We start from the raw sequence: 21,397 nt of genomic DNA, 5'->3' as shown, positions 1-21,397 counted from the left end.
GAGAAAGCGAAGAGCGACCCCCAAAGGTTACTTACCAGAAACAATAATTAGGTACATACATACATAGTACCTACATTTTCCTCGAAACCTCACGCTATCGACTCTATTCTAAAAATAGTAAAGCCTCAAATTATACTCACAGCTATTTGACCGTAAACATGTGACCACACTTCCAAGTTCCAAGTCTAGTACTATCAAAAACGCTGCAGACTTAGCCTGGACCCAATTCAATACAGTTTCGCCGCTCTCAACACCCAAGCCTCAGCCAAAAGCAGTGGGGGGGAACCGCTCGAAACACTGTCTCCCCCCCTTCAGTATACCCGCGACTTCCGTGACGGACGCGCGCGCCCGCTCTACGCAACGGACCATGTAAAACACCTTCAGGTCAGTCAAAATATCTTTTAAATCTTATTTATAAGTTATAAGCAAGTTTATCTATAGTTTATAAGCTATTTTTCTAAGTTACCCCAAAGTGGAGCAAGTTTATAGACCGGTCAAACGAGAACTTTCGTACGGAACGCAACAATACGAATCGCGTTCTCTTTAAAACTTTGTTTCTAACATTTTGTTATAAATTGCAACTTAAATGTTGATTGTTGAACATGATGTGTTATTTTTTGAGTTTAATTTAAGTTTTGGAATAGAAAAAGTGAGTGTGTGACTTTCTTCAGGATGTTTCCACTTTTGCAAGTCGTGGTTTAAAAAGAGCTTAAACGACTAACTTGGAATACGTCATTTTGACATTTTAAACTAATTTTAATGTGCGTTTTGATTAAAAGGCTCGGCGTAAATATTTCAGGAAAAATCCGTTTAAATTTGTTTTTTTTTTGTAAATAACGCATAAGTGTAACAAATTGCCCTATTTTGTTTAAACCGCTCTTGCAATGGCATTTCATGTGTTAGTGTTTAAGGCCCAGCGAATTACCTTCTTTGCTTTATTAAATAAATAATAAAATTAATAACACCATAATAATGAACATCAGCAATTACACAATGAAATCAAATCAAAAACGCATGTTTTTGTAGTGAAATATTGAAATCTTTCGCTTGCTCGGGTATCAATATTGTGTCACGTGTGGTTAAACAACTAAGTATGTAGAAAACAAATTACCATTATTTATTTATATTATAATTTATGATTGCCGAAATTCTAATAGTAGTAATAAGGGCGAAAATTGTGGTAAACAAAAGAGAGATCCTAGTCTCTGTTATATTTTAGTTAGAAAATTATCAATTGTCGCTTAACCCGTGGAGCGTCCTATAGACACACGGTGTCCATAACTAATATTATACAACGTTTCCGGTATCACTCAAAACCTCAGACATCCCAACTGATTTTTATTTTTTTAAACTCATCTAGAGTATTCATAATTTAATCTGATGGTTACTTTTTTTAAATTGAATTTTTAATTTTCTGTACAGCTCTACTTGACTTTTAGCTCTACACTCAATAAAATAATTGCTAACTACCATCATAAACCATAAGACTATTTATTTGTGTACGTTACTGCAACGACATAAGGTTTACCAATAGACAGCTAAGATGTCACTGTAAAACACTTTAAAGCTTTGTCACAGTAAACTTCAAATTGGACAGGTAATCGCAGTAAGCAAATAAACTCAATATTCAAAATGACAAGGTTGTAATTAGGTAAGAGTTCAATTTGTTATGACTTATGATAAACTTAAACTGACAAACAACGTCAAACTAGTAGCGGAAAAAATAATCGTCCAAGTAACCGGCCAGTATTAATACCCCTAAATACTGAAAAAGGTAAACAACCTCTAGCAATGCGATATACACAATGTTGTATTACGAGTACAATAGAATAGGCACGTAAAAAATAACGAATAATACTAATTTAAATAAAAATATTATCCTCATCAAGATATAGCTCAATCGATTCTACTCTCGATTCTGAACAAACTGTTTTCAGGTTTTTAGTGTTAAGTGAAACACGGTGTATATTAACTTCAAATCTGCTTTAAGGTTGATTATATATAAAAAAACTGTTATTATCTGAAAGATAATCAATTCAAATTCAATTCATTTTTAAATCTTTTGTACTGTGGCCTATAATTTGCTTAATGATTTGTTTAGTGTTTACAATCTTTTTCATGACAGTCTCATTTAAGGAAAAATATTTCAATAAGTACTTATTTGAAAGAGCTTTTTATTATTATTATAAATGGGCTTACTCTTTGCCACAGAGTAGCCAAAGGCAGACACGTGGCTCGCCCAGAAGATGCCTGTTCACCCTAGATTTGTAGATTGCCGGGTTATATGAAAGGGCAGCTAGTTAAAATGTACATTAAATTACTTTTTCCCCTCACTAGCTCGGAAACACGTGTTTTGTCCTTTAATACCAGTGGGTAAAAACGCATTTTATCCACTAGTGGATAAAGCAATTTGACCTTGAATAGAGGCAAATTTTCCGCTTTAAAATTGATAAAAGTGGGTTAATCTAGTGATAAAAATGTTTTACCACCTGTGGAACTACTGGAAGCAGTGATAAACGCATTTTTTGCGTTGTACTTTCCTCGCTATAGTGAGGGGAATAGTTTTGTGTTACACAAGAGTGCAAATGTATTTCACTTCTCGTGTGTTGAAAAACTCGCAATCTCAGGATTCTATTCTCGAACCACTCGCTTCGCTCGTGGTTCAACTATAGAATCCTTACGCTTACTCGATTTTCAATTCCACACTCGGCGTTAAAATACAACTTTGCACTCTTGTATAACAAATAACTATTTGAGCCCTACCCAATTAGTGTAGTAAAAAATATTCTGGAACAAACTGTAGGTATACCTACGATTAATACTTTCCGAAAAATGTGTGTAACATGCAATGTTGACTCGCACAGTAAATAACTGAATTCGTTTGGTTGTCCTAGTATTCGCAATATAAGTTTTCGTAATTCGAGTTACAGATAGAGTGTATTTGCGAATACGGCGAACGGGTATGTAGCCAAATGCACAAACGCTCACGATATCGTTATCGTAGCTAGCTATCTCTGCTCTTCCATATTGGCGCGACAGAGCCGTCAACGGTTGTCATTCAGCAGGTTTCAGGTTTTACGTTTGTTTTCCTATCTTGTTACTTACAGCTCTCCATTTTAACTTTTTTAAAAGAAATGTACAAAAGTACGTATAACTATTTTTTATTCTTATTTCCGCACTACTTCAGTAAAGTAGCTCTTTTGTATGCTGAAATGGTTATTTACGACACAAGTGCGAAAAGTAGGAACGAAACGAGCTGCAAATGTTTGCTGCAATCGGCACGAGTCAAAAATTAACTATTTGCACGTGTACGAGTATTACTTTTTTTTAGTAAATATATGTCCCTTCGAAATTTCGACAGGACAAGAAATCTATCGACTAGTGCAGGAAAATGCACTAGTTATATATGTACTTATAGACGTTAAACTCTGCTCGGAATTTAGCCGTCGCGTGAACTCCTATATGCCTGGAGAGGGGCCTCTAAAATTGGCCCGAACATTTCGCAGCAGTACCTAGCGATATCTAATAACGTGAGTACAGCCGTAGATTCATTAAATATTCATATACATATGTACTGAAAATATTGTAATGGTACATTATCTTTAAACGAGCAACCTACCTATAAGTGTGTCATAGGCTCATACTGGGCAACAATGAGCCCAACCTCGAAAATCGTTAACAAGTTGCGGGAATCTCGTAAATCGCTCAAACAATTTCTTTGAAATTGGCTATAAAATATGTGCGGGGCGAAAAATCAATCCAGCTCTTATTTCTGAGAACACCGCAATTCATACGTTTTTATAATATATTTTACGTGTACCGCTCGATTACCCAGATATTACAATTTTGATATGACGTTTAATTCAGTTTTAAATTAAAAAATATAGTAGTTTGGCTGACTCCTTTGAAAAACGTGTTAATCGACGATTTTGAGCTTAATGTAAAATTAAATACATACCATTACACGAAATAAAATGCGACCGTCACATTGTCCGGCTTATGACCCAGACGGGGATCGAACCCTTTATCTTTATCTTAGGCGGCGAAAAGCTCTTATGTGTTATCTCAGAAAGGCTAAGCGCGACAGCGGTGAGCGGCGGCCATACATTGGAGCGAGACACAGCGATGGGACTTTTCATTCGCACAGTATGGCTGCCGCTCACCGCTGTCGCGCTTAGACCAACGTCGTGGCCGGGCCGTAAGTGTTAGGCCAGTGTGGACGCTCGGAGTGGAGCGTCAGCGGGGCGAGCGAGCGTGCGTCCACGCTACGCAGCGTCGACTCAGGACACTTGTATGAGGTTCATTTGTTTGACATGCACGTCGCACGCCCCACCCCACTGCACGCCCAATATGAGCGTGCACTAATAAGCGTGAACCTTCTTAAACCTTGACGTTGGCGAAATATTCGACTAGCCATTACATTTATAAAAAATATTGAAAATTTTGGGGCGATAGTTTCTTGTCCATAGAAAATATGAAATTTTTAACATAAAAACATTTTTTTGTAACAAGATTTGCTAATTGCTGATTTGAGTTTGTGTCTATATGAGCCTTAATGAGCATGCGAGTACTCGTGCCATGTAAATGGGCCCTTATTCGAAGCGTGAGGAATACTTACTAGAAAGAAACTAGAATGAAAGTTGTAAACAACCTTCATACGGCTATAAGAGACACTAATGGGCGTTGCTTAGCAACTGTACCTACGTATGAGTATTTACAAAGACATATGTAACTCCGTATAGACGGATAAAGTCTAAGAAAAAACCGGCCAAGAGCGTGTCGGGCCACGCTCAGTGTAGGGTTCCGTAGTTTTCCGTATTTTTCTCAAAAAGTACTGAACCTATCAAGTTCAAAACAATTTTCCTAGAAATTCTGTATAAAGTTCTACTTTTGTGATTTTTTCCATATTTTTTAAATATGGTTCAAAAGTTAGAGGGGGGGGACGCACTTTTTTTTCCTTTAGGAGCGATTATTTCCGAAAATATTAATATTATCAAAAAACGGTCTTAGTAAACCCTTATTCATTTTTAAATACCTATCCAACGATATATCACACGTTGGGGTTGGAAATAAAAAAAAATATCAGCCTCCACTTTACATGTAGGGGGGGTACCCTAATAAAATATTTTTTCCATTTTTTATTTTTGCACTTTGTTGGCGTGATTGATATACATATTCGTACCAAATTTCAGCTTTCTAGTGCTAACGGTTACTGAGATTATCCGTGGACGGACGGACGGACGGACAGACAGACATGGCGAAACTATAAGGGTTCCTAGTTGACTACGGAACCCTAAAAACGTACCTCAAAGCCCTAGAGAAAAAGTTACGGTGGCCTAGATGGCGTTACACCTTTGGGGAACGCTCGGCTAGATGGCGCTAATATTAATATTTGACATTTTAACACATATCAAGCTAACAATATGGACCAAATTGTCAAACCTGAGGTTCAAAAGTTTTAAGCTTGTGTCGAGAGATAAGCAATCTATGTGATTACACATTTTACTTTGACAGTAACTCTCTATAATACTCGATCCTCTTTGGTATTTATAATATTAGTGTGGATTGATGACATGATTTTTAAGTGGAGATAGTTGAAGGGACGGGGAGTGACATAGGCTGCTTTTTGTCTCTTTCTAAGCCACCACTTCCCTAAAACAGGGGGTGGAAGTATATATGAAGCATGCCGCAATTTTCGAATTTAATGCGAGCGAAGCAAACGCGTTTCCTTATAATTATCTGTGTGCATAGCCGAATGCAGAAACGCTCACGAAACGCTCACGATAATATCTCTTTCGCAGCTATCTATCTCTATCGCTCTTGCGTATTGGCGCGACAGAGCCAGACTATATTTGAGCATTTCTTTTTTTACCAATAATTTTTTATTATTTTAGGTCAATTGTACTCAGAATCACGAGTACTTTCAATCTCACTGGGAGACAAAAAGTGTCCCAGAATTTCCATACATTTTTGTTACTTTCCTCTTTTGTTACCCCATACAACATGTACGGAAAATGGTAACAAAATAAGAAAAAATCTTATGGGACAATTTTTTTAACTACCAGGATTGAAAAGGCTAGTAATTACGAGTAGAAATAGCATTTTTTTTTTCAAAAATATCACACTTCATAAAAGTGGCAAAAAAAAAAAAAAAAATGCTAATTTCGATGGCTTTTCGCGTCGCAGATTTTGCCTTTCGGCTACGCCCAATGTACTGGTGCTTGATTTCGCGCAGGACTATGGATTGATTATTGTATTAATGTCATAAGAACGAATAGTCACACAAGTGTTGTGCACTAGGCAGTGCAAATCCCAATTAGTTCGCTTTAAGACGATACAGGAGGGGTTAATTTTCCATACAAACGCTCTCGACTATTTCCTTCCTGGTTTTTGAAGATGGAGCAATGATTTTTTCAATACAGACTATAATTATTTTTATCTGTGTCGGACCGCTTTGATTTTTTTGATATTCTTATTTTTAAAGACGCTAGAGCCAATCAAAAATTTCCAAAAACAGCCTTTTTCATTATGGCGCAAAAAAAGGTGTGATATTCAAGATTGGTAACAATTAGCCAAAAACATACCGGTCAAATTAAATCATAGGTAACCCTCCTTTTGCCTTGCCGTAGTCGGGTAAAAAATAAACGGTCCGACACAGATTATTTCATTGTTGTTCAGATTCTCAAATTTCGTTCCGATTGATTAAGTTTTGAAGGAGGAAACAGTCGAAAGCGGAACCTCACTGAGTTCATTTGACACGCTAAGTAGATACGTTTGCTTGATCTATGGTATATATGACATCTGTGGTGATTACACATTTGACTTCGACAGTAACTCTCTATATTACTCAATCCTCTTTGGCTTTAACCATGTCAGTGAAGATGAAGCACACTCGAACGTTCGGATGCCAGCCCGAATTCTAAGGAGCATGTAGACCATGAAAATTGGGAAGGCGTTCTTGCTTTTGCTCCTTTGTGGTTGAACTAGAAGTGATTTGATTAGTGGCGTTGTGTTTAGTACAGATACATATGTAACTCATATGGATAAAGTCTAAGAAAAAAACGTACCTCTTTGGTTTAGTATTTCTGGCGATTGTGGTGTTCAAATCCCAGAGGGTACCAGAGTTTTCTGTAACTCATCTTTACTCTAATCTCCGCGCACTCGTAATCTCGTAAACAATTTTTTCTATTCCCGAACTGTTATTCGTCATTTACAGGGTCGTGCATAGATCTTTAAAACCCTACATAAGTCTATTCCCAAAGCCAGCGTCCGACGGCTTTCAGCGCATGCGCGCAGTATCGAAAAAACTGAAAACGCATTGTTTGGCTCTGTAACCATGGCAACGCATTGTTATGACGATACTGCGTGCGTTCGCGGGAAGGCTTTGGGCAGCTGAGCTGACAGTGCAAACCTTTGCGTCAAAATACAGGAAACAGTGTGAATTTCACGAAAATTATTCAAGAAAACAATGAAAAACTAAGTGCATGATCGTAGAAAAAGTATTGTATGCAACGGTGTTTAACTGAGTCAAAAAATACTCGTGGCGTTTTAATAACAATTTTCGGCTTCGCCTCAAATTGTTACCCACGCCATTCGTCTTTTTTCTCCTTTAAACGCCTATAGCATAAAATACTATTAAAACGTCACATGTATGTATACTTTAAGGAATATTTTGTATAGAGATTAAATACCTCTATAAGAAGATCATACCATCCCATACATTAAAATGCGACCGCCTAAGAACGCGCATACACTACACCACACCACACATAGATGGCGCCACAAAAAAATGTCTGGTAGCTTTCGATTATACTTGTAAATGGCGTTGTCACTTTTGACCAACTTTTCACATAGATTTCTGGCCATCAGTTTTAAGCCTAAAAGGCACATACATTTCAGGGGAATGTTTTTTTTTTTTTTTGTATGAGCTTTGTCAGTTCAGTAAGTTGAGGTAACTGGTGACCGAAGAGCTGGCGATTTCCTCGCACAACGTATCAGCATTGCGATACAGCGAGGAAATGTCGCTAGTATCCTTTACAATGCCTCAAGGGCCTATTTTAGACATTAGCTAGCTTTTAAGTTTAGTCTTAGTTTCTTATATAATTATGTAAATATGTTCATTTAAATAAAGTATCTCACCGTTCAGTATTTAATCGTTCTTGTATAACTAGCACACTATCGAACAAGGTTAGGCTATAAAACGTCTACGTCTGTCTCTATTTGCATAACTACCGCCTTACTCGCATTCTTTATTCATTACCAATCTGTTGTCTATGGACCGTTTTTTATCGTATAAGGTAACTGCCACTATCCTACATGGTAATTTTCTCTGAAGCTGGCATATATGTATACTTTTATATTCTTGAATTCCAATCCCCTTTTGTTTGCGTATACTTACGAGTATAAAGCCTGACCTGCCGGCGTATCATGCTTCCAATTTTATCACTTATCTATGTGGATAAAACATCCGTCACGTTCTGGCAAGTATGTCAGTGTAAGAGGGACAGGATGATACGACATACTTGCCAAAGCGTGACGGATGCTTTATCCACATAGATAAGTGATAAAATTGGAAGCATGATACGCCGGCAGGGTGCGTAGCCGAATGGCACAAACGCTCACGAAACGCTCACGAAACGAAACGCTAGTAGATATCTATCTCTCGCGTATTGATGCGACAGAGCCAGACAATCTTTCGCGCCGTTTCGTTTTCGTTTCGCGTCGTAGAAATACCATTCGGCTATGGGGCCAGAAATATATGACTATTGTCAGGAGGGCGCTGTTTTTCTGATGCATGCGGTGACAATTCAGTTTAGTAAGTATGAAGAAAATAGTTCCCATAAAATTCCGCAACATGGCGCGTAGTTATATATTTCTGGTCAGGTTTTATTTTGATACTACTGAGCCAAGACCTCTGCAAAATAAGTACGTAGGCTGGTTTTCTTCTAGTCAAATCAATTTATATTTAAGAACTTTCAAAACGAATGTGAATGATTTGCTAATATGGAACATCACATCAAATCGATTTCACGGCTCAGTGCAGAAGGAAATGGTGAAATAAATAATTTATTCAGAATCAGAATCAGAATTGTTTATTTGCTAGATTGGATACATAATTATAAATAAAAACAATAATACTAATCATAAACTAAACCTTAGACTAAAAATAAATACCTAACTAAACTAAAAATATTAAATCGATTTGAGTAGGTAGGTACCGTCAGTGCGTTTTCACATTATCCGATCCGATACTTTTAGATAGCTCCATCATAGAGGTAGTTTGTCTTGCTAGTCACTACTTACAATTGAGTAATTTTCTTCTATAAAAGTAAATCTCACAAAACTAGAGATTGTACTTTTTCCCCTCACTAGCTCGGAACAGGGCCGGATTAAGGGTAGAGCGAGTGGAGCGGCCGCTCTAGGCGCCGAATGGTAAGGGGGCGCCAAAATCGTCATTGCGTGGGCGCACAAATAGCCCAGAATGGCGAGAGGAGCCGGAAATTAATTTTATTCAGCTATTAGATTTGTGATTGTGATTCAGATTATCTGAAAAGTAGCACCATGTACAGCATTCATAAGGTGGGAGCTGTTGCTAGGGCACAGTGAAAGATGTTTCTAGCTCTAGACGAACCACATTGTTGCGAGGCCGAACTACAAACTCAAAGTTACGGCGCTATCCAAACGCTTAGTGTTTATCCACAATCCAAAGCGGAGTTCCTCTTAAAGTCAAAGACGCAAAACGTCTCAGAGAGGCGCAATTTTGTACGAGTCAAAGGAGCGTAAGCGTGATGATGAACGAACTTCTAAGCACTATGAAACTGTAGGGCACGTAATGGCAAATAACCGATACCCATCCAGACGCTGACGAAAGAGTTGTGTGCGTGTGTGTGGCCTCATTAACTCTTAGTGTTATAAAAATAAAACTGATGACGAAATAAAAGGCCTAGAAGTCGAGCACCCTGTGAAATCTAAATACCCCAAAATATGCCAAATATCTGCAATTAGAGTCTACTTCTTTTCTCTCCCATGCTTTGCCTTGGCCCTGAACTGAAGCTCAAATCCGACTGTTCTTGGTCTGCCAGAGCTTGGTCTTTGACCTCTTTTGCTTCATCACAGTCATTTGTTCTTGTTCTTGTGAACTGTAAGGAAAGCTTTAACCATACGTTTTGCCTATGAAAGACAAGGGCTTATATAGATCCCCCCTCCTCCTCCCCCATAAATAGGAAAAAATTTCGCGCTCGCTACGCTCGCGTTCACTCTTTCTATCTTCTACGAATACATGTCATATATTTTAGTTAAATACTTAGCCAAATGGTTGTGAGGTGTCAGACGGACACAGCGAATCTATAAGGATGGCATTTTGGCTTCGGACCCCAAAACATTTTAAACAAGGGGGCGCCAAAACTGTATCTCGCTCTACCCTGATCGAGTGCGCGGGCCGGCGCTGGCTCGGAAACACGTGTTTTGTCCTTTAATACCAGCGGGTAAAAACGCATTTTATCCACTAGTGGGTAAAGTAATTTGACCTTGAATAAAGTCAAATTAACTGCTTTAAAATTGATAAAAGTAGGTGAATCTAGTAATAAAGATGATTTACCACCTGTGGAACTACTGGAAGCAGTGATAAACGCATTTTTTGCGTTGTAGTTTCCTCGCTATAGTGAGGGGAAAAGTTTTGTGTTACACTCGGGTGCAAATGTATTTTACTTATCGTGTGTTAAAAATCTCGCAAGTTCAGGATTCTATTCTCGAATCCTATAACGAACGAACTATAGAATCCTTTCACTTGCTCGTTTTTCAATTCCACACTCGGCGTTAAAATACAACTTTGCCCCCTTGTATAACAAATAACTATTCCTATGTGCATATTGTTTAAATCAGTTTTTCTGCAAAAAAAAAGAAGATTTTTGGCTCAAGCTTTTATCGCCGACTGTACTTTTCTTTCAAGAGTCATCTACTGCCCTCCGAGACGTTTCTGAAAAACCCCTTACTCGATGGGGATACGAACATAACATAACAGAGTAACACAACAATAACAGAGTTCCTATGACCACCTTTCTGCTCCATCATCAGATCAGCTCCATGATACCATAATATTGCATTGTCACGTGATTTATGTGCAAAATTTCAGCTCAATCGGAAACCGGAAAGTGCGTCAAATTTAGCTTCTACGTTTTGACCCAAACTAACAGACTAACGCCGTGTGTTGCGTGGGCGACGGTCGCGCGACCGTCGCCGTCGCGTCTCATACTTCCATATGGGTGAATTTCTCAGCGTGATTTTTTTATGGCGGAGCTGAAATTCATTGTGTGGGCTAATTGTTTCCGGGTTTTTATTTTTTTTATGAAAACCAATCCTAAAATACTACCTTCGGCAACATTGCAAATTGTTACAAGTGTTATGTATATTTATTTAAAAATAATTTTCCATCGAAATTCTAATTTTGGTGTAGCGTCCAGAGCCTGTTTTTAGCGGATTATTGCTATGGTAAATCCAGTAAATCCGCAGCTATAAAGATAACTTGCCATAACTTGATTCTTTATTACATTAAGTATATTTTCAGATGACATAAGTCAATATTATTATACAATTTGACACTTATAACTGAGCACCAAAAGTTGTCCGGGGGAAAGAACCAATTTTGGTGGTAAGTATTGAAATCATTTTTATAGTTAAACGAGACGCAGCAAGACGAACAAACGTGTCGTAACATGACCATTCAGGTTCGTTCCTGTATTTAGACATGACACAAGTGTCATACCTTGCTGGATTGGTCCGCCCCACACAAAAATATCTAATTTTGGTGGGTCGTAATACTTTTTCCACCAAAATTGCATAAATTTTGGTGGTGAACAAATTGAGGGCAGTAACGTTTTTGTTTCTATGTGAAAAGTATTTATGACATATTAAAAGTTTATTGTTTCAAGTAGAAAATAATAGAAAAATGAATAAAAGACTTTATTTTTGATTTTATTTTTTATTTTTGTGGGTAGACCAATTTTGGTGGCGACCATGTCATTGAAATCGTAATTTCTCTAAAACTACTTATTATAATGAAAGGTCATTGATACATAACATTGCTAATAATTAGTTATGTAACATCAGTACATAATTTCAACAAAAATTACAAAACTAAAAAAATCCACCAAAATTAGGCAAATTTCGAGTATGTTGAAATCCACCCATATCGATAAGGTTTGATTTCGTATGCGTCGCATCGCCGTCGCCCACGCAAGCCACGGCGAAACAAGGCAAGTTGAATAAAAGTGAAAAAAACTAGGTTTTTACGCCATTTACTTTCACAGCATAAACCCCAGAATTAAATCAGGTATCCAGTAACTGGGTGTAGTTCTGAATCAACTAATTATAAGTTTAAACTCGAAACGACCGCAGACTGCGGTCAAAGTGAGTGTGGCACATTTAAAACACCCAATTAATCTAGTTATAACTTGTGAACTAGGTATTTAACTTTGAAAGTACATAACTAGTTTAAATCCAGAGCTGTAGTAGGTATTTTCATTCTAAAAAGTGACATAACTGATATCAGTAACTAACTAGTGACTAAGTGATATCAGGATTATTGTTTTCTGTCACGATGCCTGCACGTATCAAATGTTTCTTTTTAACCCAGTGGTTGACTGGTGGAGAATGCCTTAAGGCATTATGTCCACCATTTGTACTTTTTTTTATGTGCAATAAAGAATAAATAAATAAATAACTTTACACCGTGTTTTTTTTGTTTTCCGTTAAATTCAACACGAAGTTAGGTTCATCATCAGGAACCACCCTGTATATCGCTTTATGTTAAATTTGAAGTATTTTTTTTCATTTTCAAGAAAGAGGATCTATTATAGAGAGTTTTGACGACCGGTCTGGCGTAGTTGGTACTGCTGGTAGTGACCCTGCCTGCTAAGCCGCGGTCCTGGGGTTCGAATCCCGGTAAGGGCATTTATTTGTGAGATGAGCACAGATATTTGTTCCTGAGTCATGGATGTTTTCTATGTATATAAGTATGTATTTATCTATATAAGTATGTATATCGTGACCTAGCACCCATAGTACTGTAAGAGAGTCGGCCTATCAGTGGAGAGCATCCAAACATTTAAACAACGCTTTGAATCAATATTTTTTTATATTTTAGGAGCTAAGTACAACCGTTCACTCTCAATCGCTGCTTCTATATGAATGCCCCATTGAAGTGTCTGTTTTCCTTGACGTTCTTATACTGTTCCAATTTTAAATCAGGGACTGCCAGTCAGCGACCATGACTGCTGTAAAAGGTTTCATTCTGAATGCGAAACCTCTTACATATCCCTCCCCCTTATGTTAGAAGCAGCCATTGTTCACAATACTACACCCTATCCTATCCTATTCTACCCTAACTACCGGTTGGCCCTACCTAAGCCAGGCCCCCCTACACAAAAAAAAAAAAAAATCTCCTAACACCCAATAGTGACAGCCTCATTCAAGGTAGCCAACATCTAACGCTCTTTGCGTGGTTGCCTAGTCCACGGTTGAGACCGCCATAATTTGGATAGTTGGACTATAGCCAAGGTCCTCGCAAATTAGTCAGATATGGACTATGGTTAGGAAAACCAATGGCAAAAACCTAACCCCTGCCCATCGACTAAACCCTTTTATTTTGAACTTTCTGACAGCTAATTGTCTGTGGCCATGACTAGATGACATTGACATGACAGCTGTTAGCAAATTCACCTAACTTCAAGTAAAAAAACAAGGCAAAACGTTTATTTCACATGAAAAAACATAATAAATTTTGAAGATGCCGATTCTTGTTGGCGGTGGCGTTGAAGTGGGGGCTTCTCATGGCCGCCAATCTTCCCGCCGCGCCGGTTGCGAAGTGAAGTGGAGCCCGAACGGCTCATGAAGATTGCTGCAGCTGCAGTGCGCTGCACGTTGGTGATGACGACGAAGTGGGGGTTGCATATGACCGCCAGCCATCTCGCCACACCGTGAACAGCTGGATCAACTGGTCATCTAGTCGGCCTTGTCTTGATACATGTAAAAGAAATGTGTATGAACATTGTTCTTTGTAGTCAGGAAATTATAAGGGTGTTGTGACGTATTACTCTATAACTTTAAACAATTATATCTATTTATTAAATATTTACAGTTTGGGGTGTGTTTTATTCCACAGTTTACATATTTTCATATAACTTAACCTTATTGGTAGCTATAGGAAAACATTATGGAATAAATAAGCCTATCAAATAGTTTTTATTCTAATATAAACATTGCATAAATAATATGTATAGTATTCTACATGTTATATATTGCGCCAAAATAATTAGTTCTATGTGGTTATTTACAAATAATTATCCTTTTTAACATTAGGGATAGGCAAATGACATTTTCTGTCACAAGTCGTTTTTCCTTTGAAATAATGTACATTTTAGTTCACTAATCACAATTATTCCGTAAGTTCTACAATATAATGTATAATTAAAAGATTGAAACTAAATTTACATTGCCTATCTAATGTAACCTACATATCTAGGAAGATTTACTGCATATGTGTATGATTAAGTATATAGGTATGATGGAGCTGATGTTCACGCAATTTGCGTCGACGCCCATGGTCACCGAAGAGGAGTCGTAGAGTTTCTTGAATAACACAATCTTGAGCGCCCGTTGCTCTGTTGAATGCCTCGCATTCCATTTTTACGTCAATTCTGCACAGCTATATTTTAACTACGGAATGGGTGATAATGAGTATTAAATAATAAGAAGTATATCACCCGGGATAGCTCTATGTAGTGGCGACGATGGTCACTATGAAATCCTTCTTCTTAAAGCGCGTTTGGCTTATCGCTTGGCATGCGCTTCCTCGCGCTATGAGGTCGGGGTTCGTTGTCTGAAAACTCTGAAACCGAAACTAGGGGAAACTTTCAGACGTTAGTGCCTCCACCATGTAAGAGAGTCGGCCTATCAGTGGAGAGCATCCAAACATTTAAACAACGCTTTGAATCAATATTTTTTTATATTTTAGGAGCTAAGTACAACCGTTCACTCTCAATCGCTGCTTCTATATGAATGCCCCATTGAAGTGTCTGTTTTCCTTGACGTTCTTATACTGTTCCAATTTTAAATCAGGGACTGCCAGTCAGCGACCATGACTGCTGTAAAAGGTTTCATTCTGAATGCGAAACCTCTTACAGTACTCACTTGGTATGTGTTAAAATGTCAAATATTAATATTAGCGCCATCTAGCCGAGCGTCCCCACAGGTGTAACGACATCTAGGCCACCGTACCTTTTTCTATATGGTTCTGAGGTACGTTTTTTAGGGTTACGTAGTCAACTAGGAACCCTTATAGTTTCGCCATGTCTGTCTGTCCGTCTGTCCGTCTATCTGTCCGTCCGTCCGTCCGTTCGCGGATAATCTCAGTAACCGTTAGCACTAGAAAGCTGAAATTTGACACCAATATGTATATCAATCACGCTGACAAAGTACAAAAATAAAAAGTGGAAAAGAATGTTTTATTAGGGTACCCCCCACACGTAAAGTGGGGAGTGTTTTTTTTTTTCATTGCAATCCTAACGTCTGATATATTGTTGGATAGGTATTTAAAAATGAATAAGGGTTTACTAAAATCGTTTTTTGATAATATAAATATTTTCGGAAATAATCGCTCCTAAAGGAAAAAAAAGTGTGCCCCCCCCCCTCTAACTTTTGAACCATATGTTTAAAAAATATGAAAAAAATCACAAAAGTAGAATTTTATAAAGACTTTCTAGGAAAATTGTTTTGAACTTGATAGGTTCAGTAGTTTTTGAGAAAAATACGAAAAACTACGGAACCCTACACTGAGCGTGGCCCGACACGCTCTTGGCCGGTTTTTTCTTAGACTGTAGCTGTCTATACGGAGTTACATATGTCTTTGTAGCTACGAAAGAGAGATATTATCGAGAGCGTTTCGTAAGCGTTTGTGCATTCGGCTACGCACACGGACCGGTCATCGAAAATCGTATCCAAATCTTAACGTCTCGTGTTGTAATAATATAAAACTTTGAATCGGGCAGTTATTTATTCCGTTGTCTAGCGTAGGAAGAGCGTAGAAACCCGCGCTCCACATATATCCGGACACCGGCTGGGGCCATGCGGCGAGCGGGCAGCGGGCGCGGGGGCGGGAGCGGAAATGTGACCGCTGACCTTACAATTTGTTTTTCATCTAAAGATTAGGATTTTGACCATCGCAAAAAGTGATACGTTTATCTAAACAAATGAAGGCAAGAGAAAATATATACCTACATAATTCAATATAAATACACAATAGGCTAGTTTCCTATACTTAAAATAAAATATTGTATGCAGTGTACGAAATAAAGCATCACATAATTAGAAGAAAAATGTGGACAGTAGTTATTTTTAAACATAATTTCTATTTTATAAGTCAAAGAGAAAAATATAAAGTAAATGAAGTGGCGGTGACGTAACTCCTCAGTATTTCATAGTAATTCCATATTTAGCAAATAGTTTTGACAGTTCATAATAAGAAGCTGATTTGACTAGTAGGAAAATAGCCTAATAAATTCGTAAAAGGCGTAAAATAAACGACCAGGGAAACTATTTTCCGCCGGATACATAATATAGTTTACTACTTATTCCCGCGGACGTGAAATGATTGATGTTGATTTGATTTCTGCGGAAAATACTTCATAAGTTTCATAACTTGTAATTTGATAAGGTAACTGCTCCATTTTTTCCATGTTTTACAATGTTTGAATTATTAAATAGAGTGTCCACCGGTTATACATATATGGTAGGCGTGTTCAGTGGATACATTTAGAACTTAACATCATAGTGTAATCATGGAAAAAATGGATCAGTTACAATTGCCCCCCAGTCGAGATTTGTCCCGCTCTACCTTACCTATAATTGATAAAGCTGACGGTAAATTGTTACAGCTTAATGTACTACATATCGTCACTACTTTTAAAAAATCTCGTATCTCGCTGTTCCTCAAAGTTGAAACGCAGTAAGTCTATATGCATTCCATACATACTTACTACAATTTTCTTTTCATTGACAGACGAAGATACAAGTTTTTTTTAAAGTAGTGACGATATGCCCATTATTATGTACATTACATACGCACTTGCATGTGTGCAGTTGTCACTCAAGTGTTTGCAATAAGTGCAGTGTTAAGACGTTTTTGAACTTTTTTTTTCTTGTCGAATGGTTTCGGGTACACTATTCAGTAAATACCTTAACTGCCTGTCTTCATGTTTAACAAGGTCCTTTGCGAAATATCAACAGACACTATGCGTAATAAAATACAAAGACAATTTCAAGCATAAGCATAAGAACAAGACCCCACCAATAATGGTCCACCCGCCTCGCTCCCGCTCATGCAACGCGCCACACATTCGAGAGTTGCACATGTGTGTCAGGTTGTAACAGAACAAGCGTCTATGACGAGGAAATTGACTCGTTATTACATATAAAACTTACGGCGAATCAACTTTTCCTTGACCAACTTTTTGGTGCATATTTCCTTCGGGATTTCATTGAATATTTTAACAAACAATATCTTTGATGGTTAATCACATGTTTAGTTACGTCATCACTGATAAAATTCACTATTATTAAATGTAAAACAGGTTGGAAAAACGTATTTATCAACAAACTACGTTCACATGGACGAAATACTGACATTGACAGTTGTCAACTGCATAGCGTTCCGATATTATGTCTTGGTTCCAATTACGAGTCAGAGAGGTAATAATGACTAATATTGATTATTATACTTCCTGAATATATCATTCAATGTAACAATTAAGAACAAATGTGATCTTTCATTGCGAAATCACTTACTAAATTGATTTAAACAGTCTTTCACAAAATAATATTTACGTAAAAATATTTACGGAACACTCCACTATTGGACTACATAGGTATCAATACCAATAGCTCTGTCTCTCTCTAAAACAGCTGCAATCTGCACGTGTTGATAAGCAAACATCCGCGTGATGATCGTGAACTTTATTGCGTAGAGCGTATGAGTGTAAACAAAGCACTTATGATCTTTTTCTTATGTGCGCAAGTTAATGGCTTTCTGTCGATATTGTGTCGATGTTATGTCGATACTGTGTCGATTGTCGATAGTACGTCGATGGTACGTCGATACTGTGTCGATTGTCGATGTTGTGTCGATGGTATGTCGCTACTGTGTCGATGAAACGTCGATACTGTGTCGATTGTCGATGGTCGATGGTATGTCGATGTTTGAAGTTATAAAAGGGTCGGAACGAGCCGACGCGAGGCATTCTTAAAATATCCACAAGACTAACAGTGTCTCTGGCTTTTGTGTGTTACTGGGGAGTGAAGTTGTTCTGCTATTATTTCTCTGTTTGTTTTTACTTGGAAATTATTCTAAGTGATTGTAAACTTTGAAATTGTGTCTTTGTTTGATTGTGCGGGGACAATATCGTCGTACAGTTGGACTTGGACCTATGGTGGAATTGCTTTACCGTCAGTTGTGGGGTTATTTTAGTGTTCTATTTATAGTGTAGTGTTACATTTAAATTAAGTGTATAGTGAAGTTTTCTGTGCTTTGTTTCATGAGTGCCGTCAAGCAATACAAAGACTGGGTCGATGTATGGCTGGTGCTTGGAGATAAGTCTGTGTTTGGTTTTGTAGGGAGTAATTCTTGCAAAACTAAGCTTAGATTATAGCACGTAAAGAAAACTTCACTCGTTTGTTTAGTTGGTCAGTAAAATTGAATTTAGTAATTTTCTATGGGGTTATTTTGTGAAAGTTGTAAGCCAGATCATTGTTTGTGACAGACTGTTGTCCGGCTAAGCGCTTTATACCTTGCGGCTGTTAAACATAAGGCGTTTAGGGGTCTTTTTGTTCCAAGTGGAGGGCTTGGGCGCTTTTATTTACTTACAAAAGCGTATTTTCTCACCGGTCTCAAAGAGTCCAACTGTTAGATGGAAGTGAGGACTTTCACGATTGACGAAAGACATTAGGAGTAATCCTTGCTCACTGAAGTCGGCAGTATTTGAGGCTGGGGTCCTATATTTATATATATTTATTTACTCGGTGCTCTAGTCCATGCTGGCGTTGGTCGCTGGGGATTTCGGTTGTGATCGATCCACATCTAAGTAAAGTTGATCGCAGCTGGGTCTCTCATGTGGCTGGTAACGGATAGGGCGATCTACTCTCTGCTACCCTAGCCCGCGGGCAAGAGCAGAGGGGGGGATCTGACCGACACAAGCCTATAGGTTGCCTATCTCAGCTTCGCTGGCTGAACTGTACAGCTCTAGTAGGGATACACTTGTGCATATTCTGAACTCAAGATCTATGGTAAGTGACGGTCTGTGTTTCAGATATGCTAGAGTAGGAAAAACGATAGGATTAGGGTAGAGTCACACACTATTTCTATGAAAGTAGAGTTCTTTTATGATTGGTCTTGGAATATAATTGGTCAACGTGTATTGTGGAGAAATAATTTAACTACTACTATTTATATGGTTTAAATGGACTTTAAATGTGGTGTTTACTATCTTAAAATATGTGGTAAAACTGGTAATTTATAAAATCTCTTATTACTTAATTTATTTGAGTGAAATTAATAATTGTGGTAGCAATTTCTGATCTTTCGGTGTGGCTGCGGGACACTTAGTGTTGCTAACTGGTTTTTCAAGGTAAATTCTAACAAGTTGGTTAGGGAAACAAACTATACTTTGGAATAAAAAAGCATAGGTTTGTTATAGGGCCCAGTGGCATGCGAGCGCCGTCCACTGATGGAAAGTCTAAAGCTTAGAAAAGTTTGACTTACTTATTTCTTATAAAAGTTAGCAACTGCTCGGTGTTTCGATAAAACATTAGAAAGATCGAGAAGTTATGGTCTATTAGCAGTATTGGGGAACGGGGGGTTTAGCTAGGGACAAGAAACAAAACAAAAAGGGGGTTAGTTTGTAGATAGATAGCCCTTCAGGCTTACTTGCTTAGGATCCTGATAAAGTGGTTTGATCAGGTCAGGGGTCCTATTCCACATCGCAAGTTCGTACCCAAATCAGGACCACTAATAAGGCGTAGTGGATGATTACCAAAATATTTTTTAATATTTATTTCATGTATGTTTCACTCACTAACTTTTATTCTAAAATTTCTTCATCACGTCATTAATTTTCTCACTCATAACTTTCTAGGCCTAAATCTGATGAAATACTCTTCTATAACACTATATTATTATGCTACAATAACCTTTATTCTTCTTTAAAATATAAATAAATGAAGTTTTGAATATTGGTCAAAAATACAGCTGTTACTCATTAAAGGATCTAGGTTATCGCGGTTTACATCGAAGGGTTCTACTTATTCACGCTAGACGATCACAAGGCCAAATTTACGGGATATTTTTAAAGGGGGGTTAGCTATACTGTTGGTTAGTCAAATAAGTAAGTAAATAAGTAAGGTGAGCGGAGGTTTAGTTACAAGGTGACTCACTTCTCAGACACACATACACATTAAATCCCAACAATCGCACGTAGCGCTACTGGGTTTATTTCTCCCACTATTATAACAATTTTATGAGTGAGATGAACTTAGTGCCCTAATTTTTATACAATGACGACCGGTCTGGCCTAGCGCGTAGTGACCCTGCCTGCTACGCCGCGGTCCCGGGTTCGAATCCCGGTAAGGGCATTTATTTGTGTGATGAGCAGAGATTTGTTCCTGAGTCATGGATGTTTTCTATGTATATAAGTATTTGTATATTATATATATCGTTGTCTGAGTACCTGCAACACAAGCCTTCTTGAGCTTACCGTGGGACTCAGTCAATCTGTGTAAGAATGTCCTGTAATATTTATTTATTTATTTTTATTTTAATGGTTGTAAACAAACATACAACTCATGGCATGCCGCTTAAACTCCTGTGTGTGCTACCATAAGTCTTTAATATAAGTCGATAGCGTAAACGTTACAAAATTACGTCATTGTATGGAGAAAGTGAACAGCGCCTACACCCGACTACTTAATAGAACCAAAAATTATTAAATTGTCCGTAATTTGAAGCTCTTTAGTCGAGTGAGTTGAGTTGTGATTTTTTTCATATTTTTTAAACATATGGTTCAAAGTTAGAGGGGGGGGGACACTTTTTTTTCCTTTAGGAGCGATTATTTCCTAAAATATGAATATTATAAAAAAACGATTTTCGTAAAGCCTTATTCATTTTTAAATACTTACCCAACAATATATCACACGTTAGGATTTCAATGAAAAAAAAAATCCCTCCCCACTTTACGTGTAGGGGGGGTACCCTAATAACACATTTTTTTCCACTTTTTATTTTTGTACTTTGTCGGCGTGATTGATATACATATTGGTACCAAATTTCAGCTTTCTAGTGCTAACGGTCACTGAG

The 21,397-nt window shown here is 37.7% G+C and overlaps 1 protein-coding gene across 2 annotated transcripts in view; it reads left to right on the top strand.

Annotated features, from left to right (window-relative positions):
- The first annotated feature begins 323 nt into the window (after positions 1-323).
- LOC125240995 (calpain-C) overlaps positions 324-21,397 on the top strand; it is a 72,845-nt gene continuing 51,771 nt past the window's right edge. For both annotated transcript variants that reach the window (XM_048149247.1, XM_048149246.1), the window contains exon 1: positions 324-384. The gene's annotated coding sequence lies outside the window, so the exon portion shown is untranslated. The remainder of the gene's footprint in view (positions 385-21,397) is intronic.

The sequence above is a fragment of the Leguminivora glycinivorella genome, chromosome Z (genome assembly GCF_023078275.1).
Source record: "Leguminivora glycinivorella isolate SPB_JAAS2020 chromosome Z, LegGlyc_1.1, whole genome shotgun sequence".
Lineage (NCBI taxonomy): Eukaryota > Metazoa > Arthropoda > Insecta > Lepidoptera > Tortricidae > Leguminivora > Leguminivora glycinivorella.
This window is presented reverse-complemented; position numbering and strand designations above follow the sequence as displayed.